Source organism: Schistocerca cancellata, chromosome 5 (genome assembly GCF_023864275.1).
Source record: "Schistocerca cancellata isolate TAMUIC-IGC-003103 chromosome 5, iqSchCanc2.1, whole genome shotgun sequence".
Classification (NCBI taxonomy): domain Eukaryota; kingdom Metazoa; phylum Arthropoda; class Insecta; order Orthoptera; family Acrididae; genus Schistocerca; species Schistocerca cancellata.
The window spans coordinates 380,567,010-380,583,387 of record NC_064630.1 but is presented as its reverse complement, the minus strand read 5'-3'; positions in this window follow the sequence as shown (position 1 = coordinate 380,583,387).

Here is a 16,378-nt window from a genome sequence, read left to right as displayed (position 1 = left end):
AGAACACCGTGAATTCATTGTCCCAGGAAGGGGAAACTTTATTGACACATTCCTGGGGTCAGATACATCACATGATCACACTGACAGAACCACAGGCACATAGACACAGGCAACAGAGCATGCACAATGTCGGCACTAGTACAGTGTATATCCACCTTTCGCAGCAATGCAGGCTGCTATTCTCCCATGGAGACGATCGTAGAGATGCTGGATGTAGTCCTGTGGAACGGCTTGGCTTGTCATGCCATTTCCACCTGGCGCCTCAGTTGGACCAGCGTTCGTGCTGGACGTGCAGACCGCGTGAGACGACGCTTCATCCAGTCCCAAACATGCTCAATGGGGGACAGATCCGGAGATCTTGCTGGCCAGGGTAGTTGACTTACACCTTCTAGAGCACGTTGGGTGGCACGGGATACATGCGGACGTGCATTGTCCTGTTGGAACAGCAAGTTCCCTTGCCGGTCTAGGAATGGTAGAACGATGGGTTCGATGGCGGTTTGGATGTACCGTGCACTATTCAGTGTCCCCTCGACGATCACCAGTGGTGTACGGCCAGTGTAGGAGATCGCTCCCCAAACCATGATGCCGGGTGTTGGCCCTGTGTGCCTCGGTCGTATGCAGTCCTGATTGTGGCGCTCACCTGCACGGCGCCAAACACGCATACGACCATCATTGGCACCAAGGCAGAAGCGACTCTCATCGCTGAAGACAACACGTCTCCATTCGTCCCTCCATTCACGCCTGTCGCGACACCACTGGAGGCGGGCTGCACGATGTTGGGGCGTGAGCGGAAGACGGTCTAACGGTGTGCGGGACCGTAGCCCAGTTTCATGGAGACGGTTGCGAATGGTCCTCGCCCATACCCCAGGAGCAACAGTGTCCCTAATTTGCTGGGAAGTGGCGGTGCGGTCCCCTACGGCACTGCGTAGGATCCTACGGTCTTGGCGTGCATCCGTGCGTCGCTGCGGTCCGGTCCCAGGTCGACGGGCACGTGCACCTTCCGCCGACCACTGGCGACAACATCGATGTACTGTGGAGACCTCACGCCCCACGTGTTGAGCAATTCGGCGGTACGTCCACCCGGCCTCCCGCATGCCCACTATACGCCCTCGCTCAAAGTCCGTCAACTGCACATACGGTTCACGTCCACGCTGTCGCGGCATGCTACCAGTGTTAAAGACTGCGATGGAGCTCCGTATGCCACGGCAAACTGGCTGACACTGACGGCGGCGGTGCACAAATGCTGCGCAGCTAGCGCCATTCGACGGCCAACACCGCGGTTCCTGGTGTGTCCGCTGTGCCGTGCGTGTGATCATTGCTTGTACAGCCCTCTCGCAGTGTCCGGAGCAAGTATGGTGGGTCTGACACACCGGTGTCAATGTGTTCTTTTTTCCATTTCCAGGAGTGTATCATGTCATCTCGTCAGACAGAGCACGTAGCGTTCTACAAACCCAGTAATTGTGACTTTTGAGCCCATTCAAAGCGCCCACAGATCAAATATCCCGTCTGTACGTAGTATTCATTCATTTCCTTACTCTAGTACACTGACCTTAGAAGTTACAACTCATGTCATTTCTCAGTTACATACGTATATTGCCCCCATCACCACTAGAAGTTTTATTTCAGCAAATAGGTGATGTTTACTGAAGGCATTTTAAGTCTGCCAATGCAACTATAAGTAAACGCTGTGGTATAACATACTGCTAGTACTCATGTATCATGTCCATAGCAGGCGCAAAAAATTTGGTAAAATGTGGGACGTTGAAATTTGGCTGAAATATTATTTAATCTCTTTTTTGCGTTGTGCCAGGCTTCGTCACCACTAATCATAGCAAACGTTACTTAATACTTTATTTGTGCGACTATGTTGTCCATAGTTGCATTATACGAGGCGTGATTTTTAAGTAAGTACCGTTTTGAAATTAAAAAAAAAGACGTGCTAAGATATCTCAATAATTTTATTTTTACATGAAAGCCTATACCTTAACCTACTTTTCTACATAAGTTCCGTCAATATGGAGACACTAGTCATAACGTTGTACAAGATTTTGAATACCTTCCTCATAGAAGTCTGCCGCCTGACTTGTTAACCACTGCATCACCACTGTTTTGACTTCGTCATAAAGACGCTGACCGCCCAGGTGTTTCTTCAAGTGCAGGAACAGATGGTAGCCACTGGGCACAAGATCGGGTCTGTACGGAGGATGATCTAGAGTTTCCCATCGAAAAGCTCTGATGAGATCTTTGGTCTGATTCGCCACATGCGGACGGGCATTGTCTTGCAGCAAAACGATGCCCTTGCTCAACTTGCCACGTCTTTTGTTCTGAATTGAACAGCGCAGATTGTGCAACGTCTTACAGTAAGCTGCTGCATCGGTTGTCTCATTACGAGGCAGAAATTCCACAAGCAGTTCTTCTTTTCTGTCCCAAAAAACTGTGCACGTGACTTTCCGGGCAGAAATTGTTTACTTAAACTTTACTTTTCCGGGTGAATCTGAATGCTGCCATTCCATGGACTGTTGCTTCGATTCTGGTGTGACGTAGGCCACCCATTTTTCATCTTGAAGAAACACCTGGGCGTTCAGCGTCAAGACCGTGACGAAGTCAAAACAGTGGTGATGCAGTGGTTAACAAGTCTGGCGGCAAACTTCTATGAGGACGGTATTCAAAAGCTGGTACAACGTTATGACAAGTGCCTCAGTATTGACGGAAATTATGTAGAGAAGTAGATTAAGGTACAGGCATTCATGTAAAAATAAAATTATTGAGATATATTTCAAAGCGGTACTTACTTAAGAAACACGCCACGTAATTATTGAAGGTATTTTAAAATCTTCTTTGCGACTACACGAAAACGCGCGTTTTTGTCACCAAATGGGTTTCGTTTTATTAAAATACACAGCATGATGGTCTGTACTGAAAAATATTTACATTCTGGTTTGCCTTCTAGGTCGAAAAACAGTTCGTACTAAAGATGTTGGTTTTATTTACGGTATTTTATGTCCGATTTCCGCTCACATCAGAAAACGCCGTCTGCTTGCACGAACTTTAGGTATTCCGCTGTTTGGCGTTGCTGTTTCCCGACTGATCCCACATTGCTTTGCTGCGTTACATATTTCCTGATGTGAAGTACAGTACTCAGCAGCCTTCTGGCTAAGCATGTCTCTCTGCGTAATGTGTAAGTAGTGTTGCGAACTTGACCGCTGGTTATTGAATAAGCTACACTTATTACTGTTTCTCTCCTACATTTCTGTATTACTTTCCTTTTAGCACACTCCGATTATTTGTGATGGTTTTGCGTGTGCAGACCCCTGTGCTTTCATCTATTTCATTTTAGATCCTCTTCTGTACTTGTATTTTACGGGTACTGATTAATTGTGATTTGATAGTCACTTCAGCTTTTAACGTTCTTTTAATTTACATTTCAATATCATTTGTTAATTCCGTTTTTATTTAACACATTGTTATGTTATTTTCATTCTTTCCTCCTTTATGCGCACACATTTTGGAGAGTGGGTTACAACATTCCACGAATTTCTGAAATTTTCATTTTTCAACGTCAGTCAGTTTTGTAATTACATGTATTTTATTTGGTGACTGACTGCTTTGAAAATGCTTCATAATGACGATGCGCGGAAATTGCAAGGCAAGAAATAACATTTTAGCAGCCTAAAGCGGGAAGACTTCATTCAGAAATTTCACGCAGTCTGTGAACCCAGTCTTCATCAAAATAACGCCTTGTTTTGGTTTTCCATGATCTAAAAAGATTCTCGTTCTGCAGTTCGTCACATGTGTCTTATCTCATTTCATTATGTTACCAAGCATTCATTCAGTATGCAAGTGAAATGAAGGAGTAATGATGGAGGTAAACATTTAAATAGTAATCAAGGAAAACGAAAACTGCTTTTTAAGTTGGCTACACTACTCACTAAGCACACTCATAGACAAGTTTGTTCAGAAAGATATAAATAAACAGAGTGCTGCTAAATTTTGTCGTGTTTCACACCAAAAAAAAATATTCAATTCAGCAAAGCAATGTGGGATTAAGCTGACAAAAACAGTGCCAATCGAGGGACTACCCCAAAAACTTACTATCAGGCGACGATTTCTGATGTGAGTAAAAATCTGTCGTACAACACCTAAGTAAAATCAACGTTTCTCGATCTAAAAATTAAATGGAATTGCAAATATCTTTTTTTAAAGATCACTGATGATGTTTTATTAAAAAAAAAAAGAAAAAAGAAACGCGATTGGTGACAAAAGCATGCATTTTCTTGTAGTCGCAAATACGGATTTAAAAAACTTTCAATACTTATAAAACAAATTTGGACAATATGGCCACACAAATGAAGAGGGAAGTGACGTTTGGTGTGATTAGTGACGTTCAATCCTGGCACCTATCAAAAGTCAGATTAATTAAAATCGCACCTCAGTTTCAATTTAACATATTTTATCAAAAATTTGGCACCGACCGTGGAAACGATACAGCAATAGTAGTAGCATGTTATACCGCAGTAGGAATTGTGTCCACAGACTTATAGCTGATATTTCTCTATTCTCCTTAAATCATACAAATAGATTTTTGTCCAGTTATTTCAGAGTTTCTGATTCCATCTTTCCATCATGTTGATACTTTGATGAAAGAGTTCACCATGTTCCCCGCGAAATAAACAAAACTTTTAAAGAAAACGTCAAGCTGAGTATTCAAAAAGTGAGTTCTGAGGCTATTCAAACCTCCTAACTGCTTGAAAAAATTGTTCAAATGGCTCTAAGTACTATAGGACTTAACATCTGAAGTCATCAGTCCCCTAGACTTAGAACTACTTAAACCTAACTAACCTAAGGACATCACACATATCCATGCCCGAGGCAGGATTCGAACCTGCGACCGTTTCAGCAGCGCGGTTCCGGACTGAAGTGCCTAGAACCGCTCGGTCACAATGGCCGGCTCTAACTTCTAGAACTTCTGACTACAAAAGACGTGTAATGTAGATCCATTCTGCTGCCTAAGAGTTTAGATACGGCTTCCCTGAATGGCACACAAAGACACAGTCATTTTTGATTCAAAGTTGGACTCTTCTTTGAATGTCAGTTCCAAAAACACTCCTAATTTCAATTAAGCTTCTAATAGGTGAGGAAACAGCTCACAGAAGTGCTTTAACCATTCTCCATTTTCGCATAAGGCTTTCACAGACTGTTTAAGTAGACCCAACGTAATTTGCAGAGGTGGTAATACAATTCCTTTTTATCTAAACAAGAAAAGCACAATCAATCTTCGATCAGGGACAGAAATTTTAGTGGAAATGAAATAGTTGTGGCTTAAGCGTGTTCGTAAGATGACGACGGTGCACTTGGTTCAGTTATAACTATAATAGGATCTAAAATTTTCATTATTAAAAACAACAGAAACACCTTTATTTTATACATTAAATGTGAAAAAGAAGTTGTGGGTTATATTGCTTATTTTGTGTCGTATTATGATTCAGCACACAAAAAGTTACAAGAATAAGTCACCTTCATAACAAAAAGTATAACGCACGTGCTGCACATCCGAAAAACTGCAACAGCAGATGGGAAATTCGAGAAGGGATAACGTGTATTAGACGAAAAACGCTTAGAGGTGTACCAAACGAAGAGCAGGAATGGAAAAGATTCTAATGTCAAATCTCATATTTGTCAAAAGAATCGAGAAACAACCTATCTTTTTTTGTACACGATTTGTTTCTATCTAAAAAATCGAGAAGATAGTCTGAAATCGCAGGATTATACTGCGCGTATCATAACAGCAAAAAATTATGAGACAAATGAGAAAAATAAATAATTTATTAAGAGCGTTCTATGTGCCATACCAAGAAACTGATTCTGTGTGGTAACAAGAAAGTTTTTTTTTTCAAGTGCCATTAATTCAGAGGCACTACTCTTTATTTGTGATAATACAAGCACAGGAATACTGCATAAATATTTTAAATAGTAGAACTGTAGTCAGTAAAACCATTCATCATATCTTTTAAAGTTTTTACAGGAGAAAAACGATATTATATTCAAAGAAAGAATCTCTCAGTATTGACTTCTGTTTCTTACGCAAGACCATTCTTGGGAACATTTATTGCAAAGTTTAATGTAACACTCTCTATAATTCAAGTTTCTCATAATGGGTAATTAGAAGGAGCGACCTGCATGTACTCTAAAGAAATTTTTTGTAGCCAATATCGCATTCAAAACTATTTTTTATTTGCCAGTTTTGACAATTAACTGTCGTCTGCAGATCTGTACCATTAGCGTTTCTTCAGCGCCTGGCGGAGCACAATTTTATGTGATATTGAGGAGGAAATGGTAACATCGTCAACATGTCTTTCTGTTCTGCAACTAATAAACAATGGATGGTCTCTCAGATGACGTACCATGTGGCATGTATCTGCTTTGTTCTTTCCTCTTTCGAATACACTGACATTTCTCCATTTTTCTGTTTCATAATATGTGTTTTTGGATAGCTATTTGAGATGAATAAGTATGAGACATTTCGAGTGCATTACATTTGGCTATCTTACGTGCCAGGGGGTGACAACAACATTTCAGCAGCATCTTTAAAATCAGAGAAGTAAGTTGTATGCTTAAAACTACTGCAAATGTTTTAATTTTTCAGTTGTATGTGTTGAAATTAAATGGAATTGCCTCGAAACTTTAGCTGACTCAACGTTCTAGTGAAATCTTATGGAACAAAGGCCTTGCTTACGTTTGTTCGTTTTTCTATAATATCAAAATGTATGTCGCTGCTCAAAAAGCTGTGCCCCTTCATCAAAACCTTGTGTGCTGCCTCTTCCAACGATCCCATGCTGGAAGGTAAGATCTCCACGCATGGAATTTGGAACTCCATAGGGAAGAACTGCTCAGCGCCAAGAACATGCGGCATTGTGTAATGAATATTTGAAAAATTTTCTCTGTGTTTTGACACTTAGAATAAGAGTATAATAAGTGAGGAAATACGAGAATGCTATGGGTGCCGTTCTTGTTGAATACTAACGAAAACCAAACGTGATAAGAAATTTCCCAGTAATGTTTCCACGGTGTTACAAAGAATACAGTTGAGCCGGCTTGAGTGGCCGTGCGGTTCTAGGCGCTACAGTCTGGAGCCGAGCGACCGCTACGGTCGCGGGTTCGAATCCTGCCTCGGGCATGTATGTGCGTGGTGTCCTTAGGTTAGTTAGGTTTAATTAGTTCTAAGTTCTGGGCGACTGATGACCTCAGAAGTTAAGTCGCATAGTGCTCAGAGCCATTTGAACCAAAGAATACAGTTGAGTAACTGTGGACGGAACACTCGTTGAAGGATCTGAAAAAAATGTCAGAATATACAGATGTAAAAAATGGACTACGTTGATAACTGTGTGCAGTTTACACTTTGAATGATATTTCCGACTGCTAGGCGTAAAATTACCTTCCTGCCCTCGCAGCCTAACTCTTCCAATTTGCTTAGCAGTGGCACTGTACTTTTTCAAAATCTTCACTAAACCAGATTTCCCTACTACACATTATAAATAAAACTCCACTTCATATTGGTTCATAACGTTCCATCTAGATGGTTATTCAATGTTGAAGAGTCTAGAGCTTTACGAAAAATGAGGTGACTCACCCCCGTGGTTATGTCTATCGGTTTGCATTTTCTTCCAAGGTGAGCTGCATTGCATCAGGTAGAAATATTGCCTAAATAATTGCAGACATTGTTCAGAAGATGTAACGTCATAGGGACTGAGCTGCGAGAAAACGAAACTGTAGGACGAAATTCGCTACTGATACAGAAAAAATATGTGTACATAATTTTGGGAAATTTGTTAAATGTGTGTGAAATATATGCCACATGTGAGTACTCAGGCATATCCGTGGATGAAAAGTTCCTCCTGAACCACTGAATCGATTTCAGCCATTGGTCAGCGATTGGTAGACATATTACCTACTGTGTTGGAAGACTGTGGGGGTAAGAGCCACCAACCTGCTGTTGAGGTGGGGATGATGATCTGGAGGAAAAAAGGGGGGAAAAGCAGGTGGACAAAGGGGGGAAGGAGAAGATGGACCCAACTGAAGTAAGAGGTGTACAGACCGGGAGTCGGGGGTGGGGGGAGGGAGGAAATGGACAGAGAAAGGGAAGAGGGTGAGATGAACGGGGAGTGAGGGAAGGAGAGATGGGCAGAGAGACTGGGGAGGACGAGATAGGCAGAGATTGGGTGAGAGGAGATTGACAGAAGCAGAAGAAGGAAATCGCCTAACGGGATTGGAACACATACCCGGGCATGACGGGTACTCATGCAGTGTGTCATAAAATTAACATTAAAATTAAAATTGCACCTATCTGAATATTTCTCCCACTGTAGAGAACTGCTGTTGTTTCAGCCGTTTCAACTGGACGCAGCCCAGACGTTTGATCAACTATCCATGCTCTCTAGCAAGTGGGTGACATATGTTACCCTTGGTACCAGTACAGAAGAGTGAAAATCAATTTTGTAATTTGTTTTAAATAACGTTATGTTTACATGAATAGTGTAAGTTTTTGAATAGGTCTTAAAGAGTGAAAGTGGATTAACGAATGAAGAAAAGCAGGTTATTTTAAAAAGACAGACAGTAATTCATATCTTCGTAATGAACAAAGTTACAAGAAAGGCAATCACGCTGGTTCATGTCACCCTGGTAGCTAAAGAACATTTGCTAGCCAATTTTTTTTAATTTTGTTGCTGTAAAAAATGTTATCTGAGTGGTTAAGGTAAATGGAGCATGATTACGCCAGTGAAAGCATGGGGCTGTCTTCCATATTTTAGAGTCTAACATCCTTTTAGAACACTTTATTGCCTAGATCTCGAGTTTTGTTACATAGATAACCAGATTCAGACACTTCAACGGCCGTCTTGAGATCTGTAAAGGTTTACATCGAAATGCAGTTCATTACATTTATCCAAACCAAGAACGTTATAATGCAATTAAGTAGAGTATATAACTTATACAATAATATCACCGCTGTTAAGTAACTAATCGAATGTTTATGTTCAACATGTAAAAATGTAATAATTTACGAAACTAATCCGAAGCCATCATATGTACGTTACCCATAATCCCAGAACTTGCAACATAATAGACGTTGTGAGCATTCTCACATAGTGAAGAAAAAAGCGCAGAATCTCATTTGTACGGTGATCTTTCTCTTTCTAAGATAATAACCATAAGCAATATAACACTCTACCCTGTATGACTGAAGTTTCCCACTGATAGGGGCCAGGCAAACTAACTGCTGCAGATCATTTAGACCTTAAGTCGTAGTCATTGTCACCAGGTAGCAATACAGTATGGTTAATCCAACATGTGACGTTACTCCACTGCATGTTCCGTTATAAATTTAAAAAAAAACACCAGTTACCTAAAACCTATTAGTAGCCATTAGATTATATGTTACACGTAACGGTATGTAATAGAACATAATGAAATTTGTTACATGCCTTTAACAATAGGAGGACCATACCAATTAATTTCATTGGTGAGCGTTGTCTTACATTTAATAAATAGCGTACGTTTTAACTTAAGGGTCTACTTATTCAAGGGGTGGAGAATCACGCATTTATATCAGAAAAGGAACACAGTTCAAATCAAGACTTGACCTCAGTACAGTAAGTGAAGATAAACACTTTGAAATATCAGCTGTTGAATTAACAGGGCTTGATATCACCAAGAAATTAATCATTTTGTGTGTGTATAGATCTCCCGGTGGTAGTGTGGACACTTTTTTCAATAAATTAACAGAAGTTCTAGATAAAGTCTCAAGTACAAAGGTCAAGATAATACTGTGTAGGGACATTAACATCAACACTAATATCGTAATGACTGCATCAGTAATCGAACATGTGGCCACAAATATGGACTGGGAAAAATTTGATGTAGCTGTAAAAGATCTCGGACTATCAGACAATCTCTGTCAAATAACAACAGTAAAATCAGACATCGAATCATTCCCTAAACTCAAGCCCACAAACGACAACTATAAGAAATCAAAATAAAAGAATGTTCAAAAGAACTAGAAAAACAAAGCTGGGATGAAGTGTATAAGGAAACCAATGTGAATATGAAATTCTCTAAATTCTCCACAATGTTTAAATTGGACTTTGAAAAGCCATTTCCAAAAGTATGCATGTCTGTATCAACATCTCACAAAACAGCAGGTATTAAGAAGTCCTCCCAAACACTTAAACACCTCAGTTCCATGAAAAAGATTCACAATGATCCAGAATTCTTAAATTTCTATCATAGATACAAAAAGATCTATAGGAAGGTGCTCACTGCTGCAAGAAAGTCATTTACTGACAAAATAATATATAATGCAATGAATAAAAGCAAAGCAGTCTGGGATGTTATGAAAAAGGAAATGGGGAGAGGCAAACAAACGTAGAATAACATACTGCTTAGGCAGGGGCATAAGGTAATAAATGATTTACAACACTTAGCAAACTATGTAAAGAGTATGTTTCAAGTATTGCAAAGAAGTTACAGCAAAAATTCCCCAAAACAAATATAACACCTGTAAATAATGTTTCCCTAAATGCAATGATGTTACTTCCAACCACAGAGAGTGAAGTCAATAAAATTGTTCAAAATCTAAAATATAAAATGTTAGGAGGCTTAGAAGAAGTACATATGTGTGCTCGGAAACAATTCATAGGGATTATACAAGGCCCCTTAACAAATATAACAAATGAATCCTTCACACCAAGAACATTTCCAGAGCAGTTTAAACAGGCAAGAGTTGTAACTTCGCTTAAGAAAGATAAGCCAGAAGACAGAAAATTACCAGCCCATTTCCCTGCTGTCAGCATTCTCAAAAATTATAGAAGCAATTATGAAAGACAGATTAATGAATTATCTGAATAAATACAATCTCTTAAGCGAATCACAGTTTGGTTTCCAAAGTGGCAAAAATACGGAATCAGCTATAGTAGAATTCACAAAAGTTGTACTTGATGCTCTTGATAAAGATGAGAGTGTCACAGGCATATTTTTGGATATTTCTAAGGCGTTTGATACAGTCGATCACAAGATTCTATTAAATAAATTACAAGTATTAGGAATAAGAGGGATAGCTAATGACTGGTTTCGATCATACCTAACAGGTAGGGTACAAAGAGTAGAGTTAACACATACTTCAAATAGATCTAAACATTTAGTTAAACACTTATCAGAATCAAAATACATTAATGTAGAGGTTCTGCAAGGTAGCATATTAGCACCAATACTCTTCCTGATATACATCAATAACTGTCCCAGTAGTGTTACTCATGGTGAAAAAATTCTCTTCGCTGATGACAGCAATATTATAGTCACTGAGAAAGCAAGAGAACTCCTTGCCAAGAAAGCAAATGAAACTCTCAAGGAAGTTTATGACTGGTCAATAAGCAATAAAGTGACGTTGAACATAAAGAAAACGGAGGCCATAAATTTTAGTTTGAAGAGGAAAAATGACAATGTTAAATTAAATATAGATGGTACGTCTATAGACTGCGTAGCAAATGAAAAATTTCTAGGAATGAATATTGATTCTCGGTTGAAGTGGTGTGAACACCCAAAGGTACTTGCAAACAGAATGTCATCAGCATGTTATGCCCTTAGAATCCTATCATCAGTGTGTAACATGCAGTGTCTTTTAGTTGTATATTATTCATATGTACACTCAATTTTTAGCTATGGCATTCTTTTTTGGGGAACAAATGCGCAAAATATGAACACAAACTCCAGAAAAAAGCCATAAGAATAATAACCAAATATACTAGTCGAGCTCATTGTAAAGCTCTGTTCAAAATACTTGGGATTTTAACTGCTCCATGTGAATACATTTACCAGTCAGTTATACACATAAAAAAACATTCATAATTACTGCACAAACAGCTCTGTCCATGACCATGCAACGAGAGATAGACTCAACTTACATTTACCAAGAAAAAATAAACATAAAACTCAAAACAACATTTTCTACCAAGGAATAAAACTGTACAAGAAATTAGCAAAAGAGACTAAAGAAATTGCAGAAATACACTTATTTAAACAGGCAGCTGAAAGTACCTTCTATGCAACACATTTTACATGTTGAAGGATTACTTAAATAAAACAGAGTAGGGGTTTGATAAATAAATGTTATACAAATAAATAATAATAATAATGATTATAAAACATCCAACATTCCACATAACACCATCATTTTATTTTTTCCTTCTTTTTTCCTCTCTAGAAATATTTACCGCCAAGTTATGCACCTCTTCCTGTTTCTGAGCTCAACATCTCAATCATTATGGAGGGATGCTGACTCAGTTTTTCAGGTTAGTAAATGGGAAGTTGCGTTTCAGAAAACGGCCCAGAGACCACCAGTGTGTATTGTATACCAGGGCTAAATCTAATGATTGTCTCTAACTAGAAGTCTGCAAATATATGTGTATACGAATTAGCTTATTTTAAACTGATTTAAACATGTAAATACTTTGACATGTCCTATATCCTTGTAAAAAGAGATCTACAGATGAATAAAGGTACTACCACTACTTATTTTTCATGACTTTTAATGTACCTTTGTGGTTTATAGTTTCTGTAAAAGACAAAAGTTTATTACAAAAACGGAACGGATTAGAAACATTTTTACCTCAAAGGGTTTCAGCCTGTCACTCTGTCCGTTGAGATACTTTTTACGTTTCAAGTCTGTAAAGGCTCAACAAAGGATTTTTTTTATCCGCCTAGCTTATTCTGTTTGATTGTTATGATCTTGTTTCCTCTCTCTCATTATATTTCACTTCAGTTAGTGGAATAGTGGACATACTTGCTGTTCTCTGTCAACAAGCTGTTGCGCTCTGCAGAAGTTTAGTGCTCCTCCTCATTACTATGGCGCGAAAGTGTTTTCATCGGGTGAAGAACTACTGAATTACGTGAACAGTTTACCAGAAGAAGATTCTGCAGAAGATAGTTTGAATGTGGTGAGTTGAATGGTAAAGATGACAAAGATTATAAAGATGGTACTTAATATCAGCCCCACGAAACAGAACAAGGTCAATCATTAGAATCGGAAGATGAATTTTCAGAACCTGTACAACAACATAAGAATACCTAGTGCTTCCACGTTCGATTCCATTGGCACAACAAATTCCTACTCGCAGTCGAGTAGAAAATGGAAAAAAATCGCATCCATCTCAGCATCCGGAAGATGGAAGAGCAGAGACTGTAGCCGACGGAACGTAGTGGACTCTAATTGCACCAGGGCGTGCACCTGAAAGATTAGGGCATCACAACGTGTTGGTAGAAACTCTTGGGCCGACGTGTAACGCTAAGAAACTTACAGTCGCAGATAGTTATTTGAGTGAATGGCGAGTGATGATAGGCAATAATATTGTACAAAACATAAAAAAATTTACAGAAATTTGAGAACGAGTACTTCTCCAGGATGACATTTGGGTACTTGATATTGCGCAATTAGAAGCTGCCATAGCTATAATGTATGTAGTGGAGTGTATAAAGGAAATAATTTCCCCGTGAAATTGTGGTCTCAAGTGCGATGGCAAGCAAGTTTATCTCACCCTATGGGAAGAAATAAGTTCATAGAAGTCACGCGATTTTTAAGATCTGATGACGAAACACACTTGGGCCGAAAGACTCAAGATTGACGGCTTCGCAGCAGCTACCCCAGTCTGGAATTCATTTGTAGCTGTTTCCAGAACTATAAACCAACTTCATTTATAACCGTAGATCAGCAGCTCTATCGATGCAAGGCTCGATGCCGCTAATACAGCACATGAGTAATAAACCAGACAAATTTGGTTCGATGCTCTGGCTTGCTGTAGAATGGATTTCCTCACTTGGGTAAGCAAAGTGAAAGATCTACTAACATATCTGTTGCAGAGTATATTGTCACTCGTATCACGCAACCTTACACTTCCAAAGGAAGAAATGTAACATGCGAGAATTTCTTCACAGTTAATCCATCAGTGAATTCTACTGCCGGATCTTTGTATAATACTATTTTATGCAAACCTATTGAGCCAAAAATTAATTGTTATCAGGGTAAGACCAAGGAAAACGTTCTTCTATTGAGCGCAATGCACCAGTCAGTTGCACTGGACCAACAAAAGCAGAAGAAACTCCCTGAAACTGTGAGCTTCTACAATTCCACTAAATTTGCAATTGATGTTGTGGACCAGATGTCTCGTCTGTACAGTGTCAAGTTTGGCTGCCGCAGATGGTCTATGCACGTGTTTTTCAGCGATATAGGCCTTGCTGGAGTCAACATCCGGATCCTTTACAGAGTGACAACAGGAGAAAAAGTGTGCCAGCGAACATTTCTTTTCAGTTTAGTAGAAGATCTATCCACTGTGTATGTAAGGGAAAGGATCTGTTCATACATTCATTGCGGCGACTGAAATTCTTAAGGTAACGCCAAGTTAGACCTGCCAGATAGGAGGATGCAAAAGGTCAAACAAAACTAAAGATCTGTGTGTGCAGTGCAAGAAATTCGTATGTGGTCCAAGTACTAGAAGTGTTCACTACGTGTATGCAATTTATTTTTACAAAGATGGTGACTTTGATTGAAAAGAAGTCATAGTTGGAAAAACGTTATTTTCTCGTTATTGGTACAGAAGTTTGTGTCCATTTTTCTTTTTTTTTTTTACTGAATGTATTTTTATGACCTGATTGGGGTGGGTTTTTATTGAGTACAAGTTAAACAGATAAAATGTTATTGTATAATTATATGTTTATTTGCATTTGCAAATTTAATTTCAATTGATTTTATATTTACACTGTATTCTTTACTTCAATCTCTGTTGTGTAATTAAACATACCTTCTACAGAAATTTTTAAGCGGAATACATTTGCAGGATAAGCATAATGCACTACTGACCTATAAAGACACCATAGTGAAGTAACTTAAGAAGTAAAACTGAAAACAAAAAGGAAAAACTTCACTGGTCCAAATGAGCTGTAGCGGTCCTTCTATGTAGTTCGCTAACGCCGGTCCTCCTGCTGTTAAATACTTAAAACATAAGCTACTCAGATATTTAAGGTAATAGATTTAAGTTCGTTATTCAAAATTCCCTTTTGGTGAAAAATGCCATTAACAGACTAGCACCCGTGTAAAAAATGGTTATAAACAACCTGATACCCAATAATGTGTTAAAAAATATAAGCTGCACAGATTTTTAAGGTAATAGATTCAGGCTGGTTTTATTAAACTGGTTACATGAAAACGCCATGAGACAGAATAGTACCACTGCAATAAGTCCATATAAACAACCTGACATCCGGTAATTAAATGGATGGGAACCTTTCACAACTACTACATTACGATTCATGAACAGACCATGCACAGAACTTGTACATGAGATGCACTCAAATATTGCAGGTGGGAGTACTATTTATTACCTTCTTGATGTAGTACGTTCCAACATATGACCGGTAGAGACAGGTGCTTTAGAAATATATTTGGGAACGTAATAGGCCTCATGCATCTTTTCTGGCATTTTTCTCAAAACAAATTTTAATAAACGAGCTTGAGTCTCCAACATTAAATTTCTGTGCAGCTTATGTTTTAAGTATTTAAAGGCGTGTAACCAGTTCCAATATGTTCTATTACATATTATTATGTGTGACATAAAGGATGTAACAAAAATGTATGACACAAATTGCAGGACACGTTACTCACACGTAGGCACAATAATCATGGGGAACACACACGAACAGAACTCAACAGCATATCGCTTGCAACTCTTCCTCGCAGGAGAGGTTCGATAAGCTCTTCTTGAGCATTGAGACATGCATCAGCCCACCGTTGTAGTGAAACTCGGATGCGCTGATGTATCTCTGGAGTATTGAGCGAGGTTTCTTATCCTTCCATAAAACGGGCACGGAGACTCTCAGAAACTAGTACTGGGGTTCCATACACACGAGCTTTCAAACGATCTCCACAAACAAAAATCCAATGGGCTTAGGTCCAGAGAGCGTAAAGGCCTGGAAATTGGTCCATCTCTACCTATCCATCTGTCACCGAATCCGTTATTTAGCGCGAGAGTTATTGCCGTGAGCTAATCCGTACATCAAATGAGCATCTGCCATCTCTGTATTTCTGTACTCTGCCACTGCACGAGGCAAATCTGTGATTAACTATACTTAGTAACCAGTAAGCTTTCGTCAGACGTACTTGATGTTAACAAGCAACGACGTAGGTCGCAAGGCAACAGGTACACGTAAAACAAAACACTGGCGGTACACAACGTAACCAGACATCATCGACAATGCATCCACATGATTCTAACATTCTGTTCTTGTGTGTTTTCCATACTCAACGACTTGGAGAGAATGAATCGTAACATGGAAACAAAGC